Consider the following 18510-nt stretch of genomic DNA (forward strand, 5'->3'; position numbering starts at 1 on the left):
ATTGATTCAGAGATAGTACTTTTCTTGCCCTGCAAGTTTCCATACAACCTGCATAGGCATTAATATCATTGTTAGTTGTTTACAATATTTTGAAATGAGAAAACCTTTTATTTTCTTGTAGTGGCCATAAGCAATTTTGTAAAATTGCTTCACTCTTACTCTACAGACCATTTTATTCCTTCCATGACCCTTGACTTATACAACCTATCTAGTTTTGGTTGGAAGTGGTGGTGGTCTCAGACCCTGAGCAGTAATAATAGAGTTCCTCTAAGAGGACCTCATTCTCTATAACAATACAGGAACCAACCCTTACTTAATAAAATTAATAAAATAATTTTTCAATAATTTTATTATGCCATCTCTACGATATTATTTGATACACAAAAATAAAATCAGCACCATTTTTAAAAGGAGTAAAGATTGGGGATATTTATCAAAAGGGAACTTCAGCATTAAATGTTTGAATGTCACCTGCATTTGTTTGAAGCTGATTGCACAAAACTCAATATTTCTCTCTCAAACTAGTGACGTACAAACATGACTATATTTGTTTTTACTATTATTAGCTATTTTTGAAGATCGACGGTGATTTATAATTGTAAATAAGAGGGACTGATTTTTATGAAAAGAACAACTTACCAGAACTTAAATATCTAAATGAGTATTGTCATTTCATAGTCTCTTCTTTAATAGGTTTTATGCTCAGTCTAATTATGAGAGTGCACCTAATTTGTGTAGACTTTATAAAAATAGTTTTCAAAGTTCATGTGTTACCTACACAAGAAAACCTATGTAAATATGTTTAGTTCCAAGATATTTTGTTGGATTGTTTTGCTTTGTCTAAACTATAACTTGTCTCTCTGATTTTCTTCTTCATGTTTATTTATTTGGCTCATGCTTCATTTGAATCCTTTGCCCCTTTCTTTACATTGCTTTGTAGTCAACAGAAAAATTTTAAATTTCATTTATGGTCCATAGGGACTACCTTAGGTGCCTCTTTTGTCCTCTCCCATTAATAGTGGCTGTGCTTATTGAGTGAGATAAAATGCCAGAGAGTAAACCTGAATCTCAAGTCTAGGAAGGGTGTCTTACTGATCGTATGTCAATGAGAAGATGATCTGGTCTCTGTAAGTTAAATTTTTTCACTCTCCTAAGGAGTAGAAATAAGGTATAAGTGACTGAGATAACCTCTGAAAAAATTATTAAACCACAATAAATCCCTCTTTACTTGGATACATGGGAGCTGCTGCCTGGAGAATTTCTGTTCTATATTTCAAACTTTATTTGAAGTTTGCTGACATGAAAGATGAGGGAGAGAGATAAAGAATACCTCCTACATTTTTATGGAGAACAGCTGTCTGGTTGGTTAACCATTTGCTAAAAATGAAACAGACTAGGGAGAAACAAAAGATTGGAGGATGGAATTGAGATCTGCTGTGGACCTTCTTTTAGCTTGTGTTTCCCAGAAGCAGACTAGAGATGAGAATTCCTATGCAAGTGATTTGTTAAGGAAGTTCTCCCAGTAAGAAGGGTAAAGGTGTGGAGGAAGCAGGACAGGAAAGAGGGATAAGTCAAGGGTGTGATACCAGCCATAGCCTGCCATGAGTGATTTCAGCCTTATCTCTAAGGGAACTCTAGAGTGTAACCTACGCCTCAGAGCTGTCAAGATTCCCCCCTCAGCACTGAGGCACTTGTGCTACCAACTGCTGAGAATCTGGACTACTGACAACTCACAAGTTCCTCTAAGTAGGAATTTCTCTTGGATGAAGCCAGCTGCATTATGAAAGGCATCCTGGCCCCCCTTGGCTCAATTTAGAACAAGTCTGAAGAGCCATCTTAGTTCTAGACCTCCCCAAAGGATTACAACTGCATCACAGTTCAGTTTTACCTTCCACTCAATTCTGCTTCCCTCATTTCCTTACAAATAATATTCCCAACAGCTCTTCCTAATAACCCTCATCATAAATTTCCATGTCACGTTCTGTGTTCCAGGGAATCTGACCTAAGACAGTGGAGCATTTTGCAACAGCAATTCTCAAACTGAAATTTTTAAAACTTTTAAATTCATTTAAAAATTAATACATTTATTAAATGTTAACATAAGTAGCATTTTATGAAAAATAATTATTTTCTAAAACAAAAATACTTAATGGGAAGAGTGGCATTGTTGTACACTTTTGCAAATACCTTTAATGGTTTAATGGAAGATGGATTCTCATTTGCTTCTGCATTCAGTTTGTAGCAATGTCACAGGTCATGTAGACTGGGAAACCCCACTTTATACATGAGAAAATGAGCGTGAAAAAGGAAAGTAAAGTCTTGGAATTATTATGTAAATAATTTTGATCTAAGGGATGCCTAGAATTTCCCAAACCACTCTTTAAGCACTGCTATTTTGACTTCTGGTCAAGATGGGGAATTAGTTATAACAGACTAGAAAATTTATAACTGTAAAAATGAAACATGCACATATTGATACGTAAAATGCATAATGAAGGAAAAAAAGATGGGGGATTAGGTAAATGCTGGGATTGCCTCCTCCCATGATCACATCAAAATTACAACTAAATTATATAGAACTGCCATCACAGAACCACCTGAAGACTAGCTGAATAAAATTCCTATAACTAAGGATATAAAAAATATATGTTAAGATTGGCAGGAGGGGCAGAGATGCAGATTGGGCAGGTCCCATATCCATGGTGTGATTAAGAAATGGGAGAGATATCTTAGTTGTGGAGGTCCCCTGAGGAGCGAGAGGTCCCATCCTCACACCAGGCTCCCCAGCCCAGGGCGTCAGTGCCAGGAAGAGGAATCCCCATAACATCAGGCTGTGAAAACCAGTGGGAATTGTGTGCCAGAGAGAGAAAGGGCTATGGGAGACCAACATATGCTGCTCTTAAGGGGCTAGTGCACAGACTCACTCACTCCAAGCTCCAGTGCAGGGGGAACAGCTCAAGAAGGACCAGGGACATACAGGAGGGAACTAAATTGACTAACTTCAGCTGCGGGCTGGCAAGCAGGGGGTGGGGCATCCTTCTGGGGACAGAAGTGCTGGCAGGAACTTCCTTTGTTGAGCTCTCCTTTCAGCCAGCCAGCCTGGCACAGGTAGGCATCAAATCTGTGCTCTGGCTAATACTGTTTGCCCCACCCACTCACTTGCCCAGCCTGAGCCTCTTCCAGCAGCTCCTTCGCAGGAACAGACTGCCTTGGCTCATGCTGCAGACTCATTCATAGGACCACAAACCCCAAGCAAGTGGTGACTGTCTTAGGCTTGTGCTGCAGACTTTCTCAAAAGTCTTCAAATCCCTCACAAGTGGTGGCTGCCCTCATGCTACAGACTGTCTCAAAGGTACACAAACCCCATATAAGCAGCAGCCAACCTTTATGTACATTGAAGTTCCTGCCAAATGGGTCCAAACCTAGCACAAGTGGTGACCAGACTCAAGTTGCATTTTAACTCCCATCAGGCAGCTCCAAACATGGCATGAGCAGCAGCCAGTCCTGGCCTATAACAACTCCCAACTAAGCGACAACAAGCCAGGCACAAGTGGCAGCTGGCCTCAGCTTGCATTGTAATGCCCACCAAAGGGCACCAAGCCCACAGAATTGGCAGCTGGCCGTGGTTCACAGTGTATCCTCTCCCAAGCACCTCTGTGCACAACACAATTAGCAACCAATCATAGATCACTTTGTAGCTTCTACTAAGGGGCTCCAGCCCTATACAAGTGGTGACTGACCTTGGCCTACACAGGAGACCCTCCCAAGAGTCTCCAGACCCAACACACTTGGTAACAAGATTCAGACTGCACCAGAGCACCACCCAATCATCCACAACTGACACATGGAAGGGGCCTCAGCTGGCATCAGGACCCCACTAAAGTGACTTCTGCTCCATAGGGTCAGCCTACACATGAAAGCTCATTTTCTGTAGTCACAGCCCTCAGATCCAGTCATCCTGAGAGTCAAACCCACCCATTGATGTGCCAGGAGCAATTGAGGTCCAACTACAACAGGAGGGTAAACACAACCCACTCAGGAGACACCCCTGGAGCACCCAGCTCAGTTGAAAGGGAGTCTGCCCCTGAGCCTCAGAGGGCACCTTCTACATAAGGCCACTTTGTCAAAGACTAAGAGATGTAGTGGATCTACTAAATACATACAAGTAGAAACAAATACAGCAAGTGAGCCAAAATGAGGAGACATATCCAAAATGAAAGAATGGGGAGGGGGGAACCTCCAGAAAAAGAAAACAAAATGAGGCAAGCAATCTACAGAGTTCAAAACACTGGTAACAACAATGCTCAATGAACTTCAGAGTAGAATAAAAGAACTCAGTGAGAACTTCAACAAAGAAACCATCAAAAAAGGAGATTATAGAGGATGGCCAGTTAGCTCTGTTGGTCAGAGCGTGGTGCTAATAACACCAAGGTTGTCGGTTTGATCCCTGCATGGGCCACTGTGAACTGTGCCCTTCTAAAAAAAAAGAAGAAAAAAGCTATTATAAAAATAAAAACCAATCATAACTGAAGATTATAATAACTGAAATGAAGAATGCACTAGAGGGAATCAACAGCCAATGAGATGAAGTACAGGATCAAATCAGCAATCTGTAAGACAAGGTAGCAGAGGTCACCCAATCAAAATAGCAAACAGAAAAAAAGAATCCTAAAAATTAGGACAGTTTAAGGAACCTCTGGGACAACATCTAGCATACCAACATTCACATAATAGGGGTCCCAGAAGAAGAAGAGAAGAAGGGATTGAAAACCTATTTGAAGAAATAATGACTGAAAACTTCCCTAATCTGGCAATGGAAATAGACATACAAGTCCAAAAAGGACAGAGAATCCCAAACAATATGAATCCAAATGGGCCCGCACGAAGATGCCATAATTAAAATACCAAAAGTTAAAGACAGAGAATCTTAAAAGTAGCAGGAGAAAAATAGTCAATGGAGCTTCCATAGGACTATCAGCTTTTTTAACAGAAACTTTGCTGGCCAGAAGAGAATAACATGAAATAGTCAAAGTGATGAAAGGCAAAAGTCTACAACCAGGCGTTCCCTTCCTACAGCTGTAGGGTCTCAGACCACAACTCTCCCTTTCCGCTTCTGGGGCAGGGTCCTCACGGCCCATGCTGGCCGCTTGGGGCCCCCACGGCTCAGACAGCTCCCAGGCTGGCCGACCAGCCACCATGGTGGCCCTGAGGCCTATGCAGCTCATCCAGGGGGGCTAACAGTCCCAAAGCTCTGGCCTCGGGATGCGAGGGTCCCAGGCCTAAGCCCCCCACCATGGCCGGGGCCATCGCTTCCCTCATGAGCTTCAGCTCACTCAAGAGGAAGCAGCCCAAGATGTTCACTATGCAAATCGTCACCATGGACACTGAGATGGAGTTTAATTGCGAGATGAAGTGGAAAGGGAAGGGCCTATTTGATTTGGTGTGCCAGACCGTGGGGCTTCGGGAATCCTGGTTCTTTGGACTGCAGTACACAATCAAGGACACCGTGGCCTGGCTCAAAATGGACAAGAAGGTGCTGGATTATGATGTTTCAAAGGAAGAGCCAGTCACCTTTCACTTCCTCGCCAAATTTTATCCTGAGAATGCCAAGGAGGAGCTGGTTCAGGAGATCACACATTTATTCTTCTGGCAGGTAAAGAAGACTTTAGATGAAAAGATCTGCTGCCCTCCCAAGGCTTCTGTGCTCCTGGCTTCTTACGCCGTCCAGGCTAAGTACGATGACTACGACCCCTCTGTTCACAAGCAGGGATTTTGGGCCCAAGAGGAATTGCTTCCCAAAAACGTAATAAATCTGTATCAAATGACTCCAGAAATGTGGGAGGAGAGGATTACAACCTGGTACACAGAACACCGAGGCCGAGCCAGGGATGAAACTGAAATGGAATATTTGAAGGTAGCTCAGGACCTGGAGATGTACGGCGTGAACTACTTTGCAATCCGGAATAAAAAGGGCACAGAGCTGCTGCTTGGAGTGGATGCTCTGGGGCTTCACATCTATGACTCTGAGAACAGGCTGACCCCAAGATCTCCTTCCCATGGAATGAAATCCGAAACATCTTATACAGTGACAAGGAGTTTATGATTAAACCATTGGATAAGAAAATTGATATCTTCAAGTTTAACTCCTCAAAGCTTCATGTTAATAAACTGATTCTTCAGCTCTGTATTGGGAACCATGACCCTTTCATGAAGAGAAGGAAGGCCGATTCTTTGGAAGTTCAGCAGATGAAAGCCCAGGGAAGAGAAAGCTAGAAAGAGATGGAGGAGCAGCGCCTTGCTTGAGAGAAGAAGATGAGGGAGGAGGCTGAACTCACGAGGGGCAAGTTGGAGAGGAGGCTGTTGCAGATGAAAGAATAAGTGACAATGGCCAACGAAGCACTCATGCGGTCTGAAGAGACGGCTGACCTGTTGGCAGAAAAAGCCCAAATCACTGAGGAGGAGACAAAACTCCTGGCACAGAAGGCCGCAGAGGCTGAACAGGAAATGCAACGCATCAAGGCCATGGCCATTCGGATGGAGGAAGAGAAACTCCTGATGGAACAGAAGGTGCTAGAGGCTGAGGTCCTGGCACTGAAGATGGCTGAGGAGTCAGAGAGGAGGGCCGAGGAGGCTGATCAGCTGAAGCAGGACGTGTCGGAAGCTCGCGAAGAGCCAAGCAAAAGTCCTGGAATCACCACCAAGCCCACATACCCGTCCGTGAACCCAATTCCAGCATCTTTGCCTCCTGACATACCAAACTTCAATCTCATTGGTGACAGCCTGTCGTTCGACTTCAAGGATACTGACATGAAGTGGCTTTCCATGGAGATAGAGAAAGAGAAAGTGGAGTATATGGAGAAGAGGAAGCATCTGCGGGAGCAGCTCAATAAACTCAAGACTGAGATTGAGGCCCTGAAACTGAAAGAGAGGGAGACAGCCTTGGATAGTCTGCATAACGAGAACTCCAACGGGGTTGGCACCAGCAGCAAGCACAATACCATTAAAAAGCCTCAAGCCCAAGGCAGAAGACCTATCTGCATTTGAGCCCTCAAACTCACCTTGCAGAGCGCCAAATCCCAAGTGGCCTTCTTTGAAGAGCTCTAGCGGGTGACTCAGCCACCCCTGGATCTGCCACTTCTGCTGCTCCCAGCACCGGCAGGATGGGTCAGACACTGTGGGAGCCACCTGTAGGTGGGCTGGCTGGGAGGTTCCATGGAGCTCTGGACCTTCCCCCAGCTGAGTGGAGAGCCCAACCCCCTTCATGTGGGATTGCCTTGAACTATGGCCCTGCAGAGATTTCTCTCATGGGGTTCTAGTTCTCCAGACCTGAGTCTTTAAATTTCTTAAGAAATATTTGTCTTTCCTCATCCAAAAAAAAAAAGTCTGCAACCAAGATTACCCAGAAAGTCTATCATTTAGAATCAAAGGAGTGATAAAGAATTCCCCAGGCAAGAAAAAACTGTAGAAGGTCATCACCACCAAATCAGTATTACAAGAAATGTTAAAGGGACTTCTTTAAGTAGAAAAGAAAAAAATAAAAAATGAATAAGAAAATAAGAAATTAAAAAAAATATCACTGACAAGGGCAAACAATAAAAGCAGTGGATCAACAAAGTGTAAAGCTAACAAAAAGGTTAAAAGAAAAATTAGAAGGTACTGTGTAATTACAAAAATAAATTAAAGGACAGAAAAAAACATGCAAAAGAAGTTTAAAAATGATAAAAACAATGTGGAGGGGGTGAATAAAAATTGTAGTGATTTAGAATGTATTCAAATTTAAGATACCATCACATTAAAATAGAATGCTAAAAACATAAATGGCATACATGAAGCACATGGTAACTACAAACTAAAAATCTATAAGAGCTATACAATAAATAAAGATAAAGGAATCCAAACTGCAAAGTTTCTGTTGAAATAGCTGATAGGGCTGGTCCGGTGGCTCAGGTGGTTGGAGCACCAAGCTCCAAACACCTAGGTTGCTGGTTGGATTCCCACATGGGCCAGTGAGCTGCGCCCTCTACAAGCGAAGATTATGAATAACAGCTCTCCCCGGAGCTGGGCTGCTGTGAGCTGCCGTGGGCTACTGTGTGCTGCCATGGACTATCGTGTGCTGCCATGAGCGGCTGGCTGACCACTGGCAACCAACTGCCTCAGCTGGGGGAAACACAAGGCTCAAAATACCAGCGTGGGTCAGGGAGCTGTGTTCTACACAACTAGACTTAGAAACAATGACTTGAACTGGAGTTGGGGTGGGAGGGAATGGGAGAAAGGTGGGGGGCAGAAAAAGAAAAAGCTGATAGTCTTATGGGATCTCCATTGTGGATGACTAACTACTTTTCTCTTGCTACTTTTAAATTTCTCTTTGTCTTTAAGTTTTGGCATTTTAATTATGGTGTGTCTTGGTGTGGGCCTGTTTGGGTTCATATAACACTATAGAAACTCATCAGCATACAAGAGAAGAGAACAAAAGAATAAGAAAGAAAGAGAACTACAAAAACAGACAACAATAAAAGCAATAACTACATATCTATCAATAATTACTGTATAGGTAAATGGAATAAATGCATCAAACAAAAGACATAGGGTGGCTGAATGGATAAAAAACAAGGCCTATATGTATAATGCCTTCAAGAGACCCACTTCAGATTGAAAAACACACACAGACTGAAAATAAAAGGTTAGAAAAAGATGTTTCATGCAAATGGAAATGAATAAAAAAGCTGAGGTAGCAATACTTGTATCAGACAAAATAGGCTTTAAAACAAAGGCCGTGACAAGAGACAAAGAAGGGCATTTCATAACGATAAAGGGATCGATCCAAAAAGAGGATATAACACATGTAAACATCTATGCACCCAACATAGGGGCACCTAAATAGATAAATATTGATAGACATAAAGGGAAAGGTCAACAATAATGCAGTAATAGTAGGGGACATTAACACCCCATTGACATTAATGGATAGATCATGTAGACAGAAAATCAACAAGGAAACAGCTTTAAATGACACATTAGACAAGATGGACTTAATTGTTATTTTTAAAATATTTCACCCAAAAGCAACGTTTTCCAGGATAGACTACATGTTAGGCCACAAAACAAGTATTAGTAAATTTAAAAATATTAAAATTATATCTAACATCTTCCCAGATCACAATGGTATGAAACTAGAAATCAATAACAAGAAAAAAGCAAAAATATACAAATACATCAAGGCTAAACTACATGCTATTGAACAATGAATAATGGGTTAACAACGAGATCAAGGAAGAAGTCAAAGACACATTGAGAAAATTAAAATGAAAACACAATGATCCAAAAATCTATGGGACACAGCCAAACCACTCCTAAGAGGGAAATTCATAGCAATACATGCCTACCTCAAGAAACAAGAAAGATCTTAAACAACCTAACCTTCTACCTAAAGGAACTGGAGAAAGAAGAAAAAAAGCCCAACGTTAGTAGAATAAAGGAAATTATAAAGATCAGAGTGGAAATAGATGAAAGAGAGCCTGAAAAACAATAGAAAAGATCAATGAAACCAAGAGCTTGTTATTTGAAAAGATAAACAAAATTGATAAACCTTTAGCCAGAAAAAAAAACAGAGAGGGCCTAAATAAATAAAATGAGAAATGAAAGAGAAGTGACAACTCACACCACAGAAATACAAGGGTTTTGAGAAAATACAAACAGTTATATGCCAGCAAATTGGACAATCTGGAAGACATGGATAAATTCCTAGAAACATCCAAGACTGAGTCACATAGAAAAAGAAAATCTGAATAGACCAATAACAACTAACATAATCAAATCAGTAATCAAAAAAATTCCCAAACAAATAAAAGTTCTAGACCAGATGGTTTCACAGGTGAATTTTGCCAAGCACTTGAAGAAGAATTGATACCTATCCTTCTCAAACTATTCCAAAAAATTGAAGAGGAAGGAAGACTTCCAACTCATGAGACAAGCAGTATCCTGATATCAAAACCAGACAAAGACATTACAAAAAAAAATTATAGGCCAATATCCTTGATGAACATAAATGGAAAAATCCTCAACAAAATACTAGCAAACCGAATTCAGCAATATATTAACAAGATCATACACCGTGATCAAGTGGGATTGATTCCTGGAATGCAAAGTTTGTACAATATCCACAAATCAATTAACATGATATACCCATTAAAAAATGATAAATACCATATGATCATATCAACAGATGTAGACAAAGCATTTGACAATATCCAACATCCATTAATAATAAACACTCTCAGCAAAGTGGGGTAGAGTGAAAATACCTCAACCTAATAAAGTACATATATAATAAACCCACAGCTAACGTCATACTCAATAGTGGAAAGCTGAAAACTTTTCCTTTAAGACCAGGAAAAAGACAAGTATGTCCCCGTTCACCACTTTTATTCAATTTGGTATTGGAAATTCTAGCCAGAGCAATCAGAAAAGAAAAAGAAACGAAAGGCACCAACATGGATGGACCTAGAGGTTATTATGCTAAGTGAAATAAGTCAGACAGAAAAAGATAAATACCACGTGACTTCACCTACTTGTGGAATCTAAAAAATACAAAATAAACGAACAAACAAAACAAAAACAAACTCATAGATACAGGGAAATTATTGTTTTTTCCAGATGGGAGGGGTAAAAATGATGAAGGGATTAATAAGTACAATTTGCCAGTTATGAAACTAGTCACAGGGATGTAAAGTACAGAATAGGGAATATAGTCAATAATATTGTTGTAATAACTATGTATGATGTCAGATAGGTATTAGACTTATTGCAGTGATCACTTTGTGAGGTACATAAATGTCTAATCACCATGTTGTACAACTGAAACTAATATATTGTATGTCAACTGTAATTACAAAATAAATTAATTTTTTAAAGGGAGATGTAGGTACTTGCTTTTCGTCATCTAAAGGTCTTCTCTACATTTGATTTTTACTATGGAACTTAGAAAATTTATAAAAGTAATTAAATTTATTAAGAAATAGAATTACAGAACAAATTAACTTAGAAAGTAACATTCCTGTGTAACCTCATTCTTCAGGTACAGGCCTATGAATGGTTTAAAATCTCCAGATTTCTTTTTATCTGAGCTTAACAAATCATTACTTTTAGTCTTAACAATTCCAGATCTTTCTCTGCTTAGTGTTTTACAAATTGCTTATAACATTTATGTGGCATTTATGCTGAGTGGCATTCATTATTGTTGTTGCATGTTTTTTATGCCATCGTGAGAATGTCTGATCTTGAATTAGAGCAATGAACAAACATTAAATTTCTTGTTAAACTTGGCAAGAGGGGCAATGAAATCAGTGACATGTTAGTCCAAATTTATGGGGATAATGCCATGAAGAAAATGGCAGTGTGGATTAAAACATTTGGATTAAACATTGAAAATGTTTTCATCCAAAATGGATTAGACATTTTTCTGGGGGGAGAGAATGCCTCACTGATGAAGAGAGGTCAGGGCAGCCAGTAACAAGCAGAACAGATGAAAACATTGCAAAAATTTGTCAAATTGTGTGTCAAAATCATTGGCTGTCTGTGAGAAGCATAGCAGACAAAGTAAACATTGATAGAGAAACAGGAAAATCTTAACTGAAAATCTTGGCATGAGAAAGGTGTGTGCAAAAATGGTCCTGAAGGAGCTCACTGATGAACACAAGCAAAGGAGAGTCAAAGTTTGCAAGACCTTTTGGAGAGGCAAGACAGTGTATTGGGCCATGTTATCACTGGTGACGAAGCATGCATGTACCAATATGACCCTGAAACAAAGCATCAAAGTGCACAATGTAAGTCAGCCAATTCTCCACAAAAAAGTTCTGTCAGTCCAAATCAAGAGTCAAAATGATGTTGCTAAACTTTTTTAATATCAGAGGGATTATTCATTATGAATTTGTCTCAACTGAACAGTTAACCAAGTTTACTATTTGGAAGTGCTGAAAAGGATGCATGAAAAAGTTATAAGAAAACGACCTGAACTTTTTAACAACAATTCATGGCTCTTGCATCACAACAACGCACCAGCTCACGCGGCACTGTCTGTGAGGGAGTTTCTAGCCAGTAAACAAACAACTGTGTTGGCACACCCTTCCTACTCACCTGATATGGACCCCAATGACTTCTTTTTTTTACCTAAAGTTAAAGGAAATATTGAAAGGAAGACATTTTGATGATGTTCAGGACATCAAGTGTAATACGATGACAGCTCTGATGGCCATTCCAGAAAAAGAGTTCCAAAATTGCCTTGAAGGGTGGACTAGGCACTGGCATCAGTACATAGCTTCCCAAGGGGAGTACTTTGAAGTTGACCATAGTGATATTCAGCAATGAGGTATGTAGCTCTTTTTCTAGGATGAGTTGGCAAATGTAATTGTCAGACCTTAATTGTCAGGCCAGAATGTTCCTGCTGTCTTTTCAGCTGCTGCCCCAGCGCTGGAGCTCACAGCCAGTGATTCAGTCGGTGAGCAAGTCCACGCTCAGTCCCTTTAAGAGGAGCGCCTGGGACTCCAGTCTCCCGTCTCACTCAGCTACAACCCCTGCTGGTTTTCACAACCAGAAATTATGGGACTTCTCTCCCCAGGACTAGAACCCTGGGCTGGGGAGGGGCCATGACCCCTTGCAGGGGGACCTCTGCAGCCAAGATATCCCTTCTGATTTTTAATGGTCACACGCGGGTTTGGGACCTCTGTTCTGCATATCTGCCCCTCCTACCAGTCTTAAGGTGGCTTCTTCAGCATGTCCTTAGTTATAGGGCTTTGTTCAGCAAAATTTTAGGTGATTCTCAATGATGGTTGTTTTGTGGTTTAGTTGTAATTTTGATGTGGTCGTGAGAAAAGGTAAGCGCAGCGTTTACCTACTGTGCCATCTTGACTAGATATCTGCATCCCAAAATTTTTGATGTATTGTCATTCTCATTTGTCTCTCTGCATCTTTCGATCTCTTCTTTTATTTATTCTTTGTCACAATAGTTGTTCAGTAGCATGTTGTTAAATCTGCACGTATTTGTGGTTTCTCCACCTTTCTTTTTGTAGTTGATTTCTAGTTTCATACAATTGTGGTCAGAGAATAAGCTTGGTATGATTTCAGTCTTCTTAAATTTATTGAGACTAGCATTGTGCCCTCAAATGCAGTCTATCCTTGAGAATGTTCCATGTGCAGTAGGGAAGAATATATAGTCTCTTGTTTGGGGATGGAAAGCCCTGTAAATATGGATTATGTCCACTTGGTCTAATGTATCATTTAAGGTCAATATTTCCTTATTGATTTTCTGTTTCAATGATCTATCCATTGTTGTCAATGGAGTATTTACATCCCCTACTAGAACTGTATTTTTGCCAGTTTCTCCCTTTAGGACTGTTAGTACTTGCTTTATATATTGGTGCTCCCAGGCTGCTGCACATGTATTGAAAAGTGTTTTGTCTTCTTGGTGTATTGTCCTTTTTATCATTATAAAATGTCCATTTTTGTCTCTCGTTACCTTTTTTGTCTTGAAATCTAGTTTGTCAGATATAAGACAACTATATCTGCCTTTGTCTGGAAGCCATTTGCTTGGAGTATCACCTTCCACCCCTTCATTTGAGTCTATGTTTGTCTTTGTAGCTGAGATGGGTCTCCTGAAGGCAACATACAGTTGAGTCTTGTTTTTTCATCCCTTCCACTGTTCTGTGCTTTTAATTGGTGAGTTTAGATCATTTACATTTAGAGTGATTATTGATCTATGAGGACTTCCTATGGCCATTTTATCTTTTGTTCTGTGCTTGCTCTGTGTCTCCAGTTTCTTTTCCCTTGTGTTTCTGTCCTTTATTTTACTTTCGGGGTATTCTATGATTTTCCCCCCCTCCATTTCCTATTTTTTATGATATGTGTCTCAATTCTAGCTTTATGTTTTGTTGTTGTTGTTTTTTTCAGTTTCAGTCTCTTCAGTGAACTATTCCCTCTGTTCATTGATTTTATTCCTGTGTTCATTGAACTGCCTTTCGGAGTTTTCTTGTATCTTGTGACTTTTTTAGAACTGCAATTTTGAATTCTCTGTCATTTAAATCACATATTTCCATGTCTTTTAGTTTATTTTCTGGAGCCTTTTCATTTTTTTCCTGAGCTACTTTGTTACCTTGGTTATTCATAGTACTTCATGGATTATTTCTCTGTCTGAGCATTTGAGAGATTGAAATCTTTCTGTTTTGCTTTTAACCACTTAGCAGGTTGATAAGTAGAAGTCTCTCTTTTGTTTTTCAGTAGATTGTGCTATAGTGCAAGTTTGTTTCCTCTTACCTGGTCTAGTTTGACTTGTGGGATCTCTGTGGGGCCGTGTCACCTTTGCCATGGAAAATGCCCCGTATTCCCTAGGGAGGTGGGTATCCCCTGTATGACTGGATTGCGTGGTCTCAGAACATGGGCAATGAGGCTTGGTACCTGTGAGTTCCTGGCACTGTTTCCCTGCGACCAGAAGTCACTAGCTGTGCCACACTATCTGAGGTGGCCCAGCTGCCTCTACTGGGTTCTACTGATGGATAGGGGAAGGGTGAATGGGAGGAGGCATGTTCTTGGGCCTGCAGCTTTGTTTTTTTTCTACTGGGTTTCACTGCAATGAGTATAGGCCACTTAGGCTGGAATGCTGCTTCTGCCCCTTCCTGACCTGCCAAGGGAGGGTTATAATGCTGGGCAGACTATGGGACAGTGGGGGAAGTAGATTCATGCTTCTGCAGCAATAGTTCCCTGGTGATGGTGGATGCTCAACCACAGCCACCACACTTTCCACTGCCTCTCTACACCTATCCCTGGTCTCAGGCTCAATGTGCACTGGCCACTCAGGCTGGAATGCTGCTGCCTCTGCCCCTCTGGTCGGCACAGTGGCGGTTGCAACCTAACCTTCCATGGCTGCCACTTCTATCATGTCCACTGTGACCACAGCAAGCACCAGAATGCATCTGCAGCTCCTGTCTCTATCCTTCCCTCCATCCTGCCACCCTCCTCACTCTGCTGTCCCCCCTCCAGATGTCTCAATGTGCACATCTCTCAGACATGTTTGTGTGTTGAGCAAGGAATACTTTGTTGAATTGTAGTTCTCTAACTTGTAATTTTAGGGGGAGAGACCAAGAGGTTTTCTCATGCCACCATAAGGTTACAAAATTATTTTTATATATCTAGATAAAATTATGTTGAGTATTAAACCTGCCACATTGAATTTTAGAGACATTTGATTATAATGGTAATTTTCATCTTATAGTTCTCATATTTTAAAGCCTACACATAAGTCTAAAATATTGGTAGGCCTTTGATTACTCGACAGGTATCAGGCTGTTAACCCATCATTACTTCTTTCCTTTTCTTTACTCTATCCCTGACTAATGTCTCTAAAACTTCCCACCCACTTCCTTAATGACTGAAAGGCTATTTTAATTTCTTTGTTTCTCTTTCCCTTTTTAAAAATTGAGGTATAATTTACATATAGTAAAATATAAAAATCTTAAGTATGCATCAAATGTATATAATTGTGTATCTACCACCCAGATCAAGAGAGAATATTTCTATTCCCTCAGAAAGGTCCTTGGCTCCTTCCTAGACAGTGACTACTGTCCCTGCTGAGGTACTCACTCTTCTGACTTCCATCTCCCTACACTCACCTTGCTTGTCTTAGGACCTCATATAAGTGGAATCATACAATGTCTTTGGTATCTGGCTTCATTTGCTCAGATATTGTGAGATTAATCCATGTTGTGTGTTGTAGTAGTTTGTTTCTTTTTATTGCTGAGTAAGGGTACCATAATTTGTTTATACAATCACCTGTTGATGAATAGTTGTGTTGTTTCCAGTTTGAGACTATTACAAATAAAGCTATCATGAACATTTGGGTACAAGTCTTTGTCTAGATCTTTGTTTTAATTTCTCTTAGATCGATACTTAGCAGTGGATTGGCTGGATCCTATGGAAGGTATATGTTTATGAAAATGTGCTTAATTTTTGATGCTGTTAATTCAGTCTCAGTAGTTTCATTTTTCTTGGTTTGGCAAGCCATGAAAAATTAGTTGCAGTGGCAATTTATACTGATAACTTTGTGTAACAACAAATATAGGTGAACATCAGCTGCATGAGGCTTTATTTAGGCAGAGTACCAGTGTAAAATCCAGAACAAGCTTCAGCAGCTGTTGCTTGGACATAATTAATGACTGTTTTAGTGTTCCCAGAAAACCAGTTGCTATTTCTCCTCCAATTAAATTGAATAACTGACAGCAACAGAAGCAGCGATTTTATGTAAAACCCACAATATAGTCTCTGTTAAATGAGGTTGGCAGAGAACTATACTATGTGCCCCATTCCAAAGTTGTTTCTTACCATTGATGATATATGTGCATACGAAGTCAGACAATTAAGTCCGTGAACTTGTTCCAACGAGATTGCTAACCTTTTTTTTTTTTTTTTTAATATCAGAGGGATTACTCAGTATGAATTTGTACCAACTGGACAAATGGTTAACCAAGTTTACTATTTGGAAGTGCTGAAAAGGCTGCATGAAAAAGTTAGACGATCTGAACTTTTTGCCAACAATTCATGGCTCTTGCATCACAACAATGCACCAGCTCACACAGCACTGATGTTTTTAGCAAGTAAACAAATAACTGTATTGGATCACCTTCCCTGTTCACCTGATCTGGCTCCCAATGACTTCTTTCTTTATGTAAAGATAAAGGAAATATTGAAAGGAAGACATTTTGATGACATCCAGGACATCAAGGGCAATATGATGATAGCTCTGATGGCCATTCCAGAAAAAGAGTTCCAAAATTGCTTTGAAGGGTGGACTAGGTGCTGGGGTCAGTGCATAGCTTCCCAAGGGGAGCACTTCGAAGGTGACTGTAGTGATATTCAGCAATGAGGTATGTAGCACTTTTTCTAGAATGAATTTGTGAACTTAATTGTCTGACTTCATACTTCTTGAACATTTTGTGCTCCTTGCACCACTGAACGGGGAGGGGTAGGGGGAGTTAATCTATTGACTTTTCCAGCTTCTATCAGCTACCTGTATTCCTTGGCTCATGGCACCTTATTCCATCTTCAGAGTACATCATTCCAACCTCTCCTTCTGTCTTCACATCTCCTCTCTGACTGATCCTCTTGTCTTCCTCTTACAGGGACTTCATGATTACATTAGGCCTACTCAGGTATTCCAAGATAATCTCATCTCAAAAGCTCCTTAATTTAAGTATATCTGCAAAGTCTCATTTAGCCATGTAAAATAACATAGTCATACACAGGTCCTGGGGATTAGGACTTGGACATCTTGGGAGGGGGGAAGCATTGTTCTGTCTACCAATTATCCTACTGGCATCATTTAATATATGTTTTTTCTTTTTTCTCCTTTAATTTGTTCATGCAATGCATTTTGTCACTGGATTTCTTAATGTTCTTCCATTAAGGAATCTTTGACAAATTCACTGTACAAATTGTATACTACATTGTTGAAATCATCCTTTTATTTGAAATTTTTGCATCTATAATCAATCACAAATGTTAAAGTAATTAAGCAAGGAGGCCATCAAATTGAGGTGGCTCTAATGCCTTGGTTCCATACATAAGCAAACCAAAATCTAACCCAGTCAATGACTCAAATTGGAGAAAATAAAACTTAAGAACATCCAGTCACAAACAGCCAACTTAGCTTTTCCAAACAAGGCAAGTGCTTAAGTTATCACCAAATAATTACTTTGCTTTGCTTCTCAGTCTTCTCCATAAACATCTCTCCGCAGAAATCCCTCCAGTAGCTCGTTTGTGGATCACTCCTAACCCCTTCAGTTTAACTCTGCCTGACTCAAATCTCTGTATGTTCAGATAAACTCTTGAAAATTGTAACATGCCTCAGTTTATCTTTTAACACAAATGATACTTTTCTTTTGGCCTGTCTTTATCAGATTTTATACTCGTTAGACAAAATTAATTAGAGAGCATTCCATCTTTTCCTAGGATCTGAATAAATTGCATAATCATTATTAGTGCAAAAATTAGCTAAAACTCAGTTATAACCACATACAATCTTTAAAATAGTACACATTTTAAAATACGTTTAAATTTTATTATGGTTATTGTTCTGTTCAAGTTTTCTACTCCTTACTAGAAGTTAATAATTTAAATTTTACTAGAAAATCTACAATTACCTCTATTGTGGTTATAGAGTTGAACAGTTGAATATAACAGCCTCAAAATTCTTTTAAACTGTATGTCTGTGGTTTAACCCCTGATTTCTAAGGTTTTTGTTTTGATTTAATTTTTTGTTTTGTTTTGTTGTTATCAATATTGTTTTTCATTTATCTTTTAGAACCAAATTGTGAATTTTTAAAAATCTGGTCCACTTTTTTGTTTTCTAGCGCATCAGTTTCAGAGTCTATATTTACTCATTTTATATTTAACGTAATTTAATAAGTAATCTTTCATAAGAAGGACATACTAATGGCCAAAATATAAGAGAATACCCTTAAAGTCCAA

At 39.8% G+C, this 18510-nt stretch overlaps 1 pseudogene across 1 annotated transcript; it reads left to right on the forward strand.

Annotated features, from left to right (window-relative positions):
* Window positions 1-5293: 5293 nt before the first annotated feature.
* On the forward strand, window positions 5294-7153 carry LOC109457199 (merlin; annotated as a pseudogene). Its single transcript, XR_012490479.1, has 2 exons — window positions 5294-5533; window positions 5654-7153. The product of XR_012490479.1 is annotated as a merlin (transcript).
* Window positions 7154-18510: the final 11357 nt, after the last annotated feature.

Source organism: Rhinolophus sinicus, linkage group LG11, assembly GCF_036562045.2.
Source record: "Rhinolophus sinicus isolate RSC01 linkage group LG11, ASM3656204v1, whole genome shotgun sequence".
Taxonomy (NCBI): Eukaryota; Metazoa; Chordata; class Mammalia; order Chiroptera; family Rhinolophidae; genus Rhinolophus; species Rhinolophus sinicus.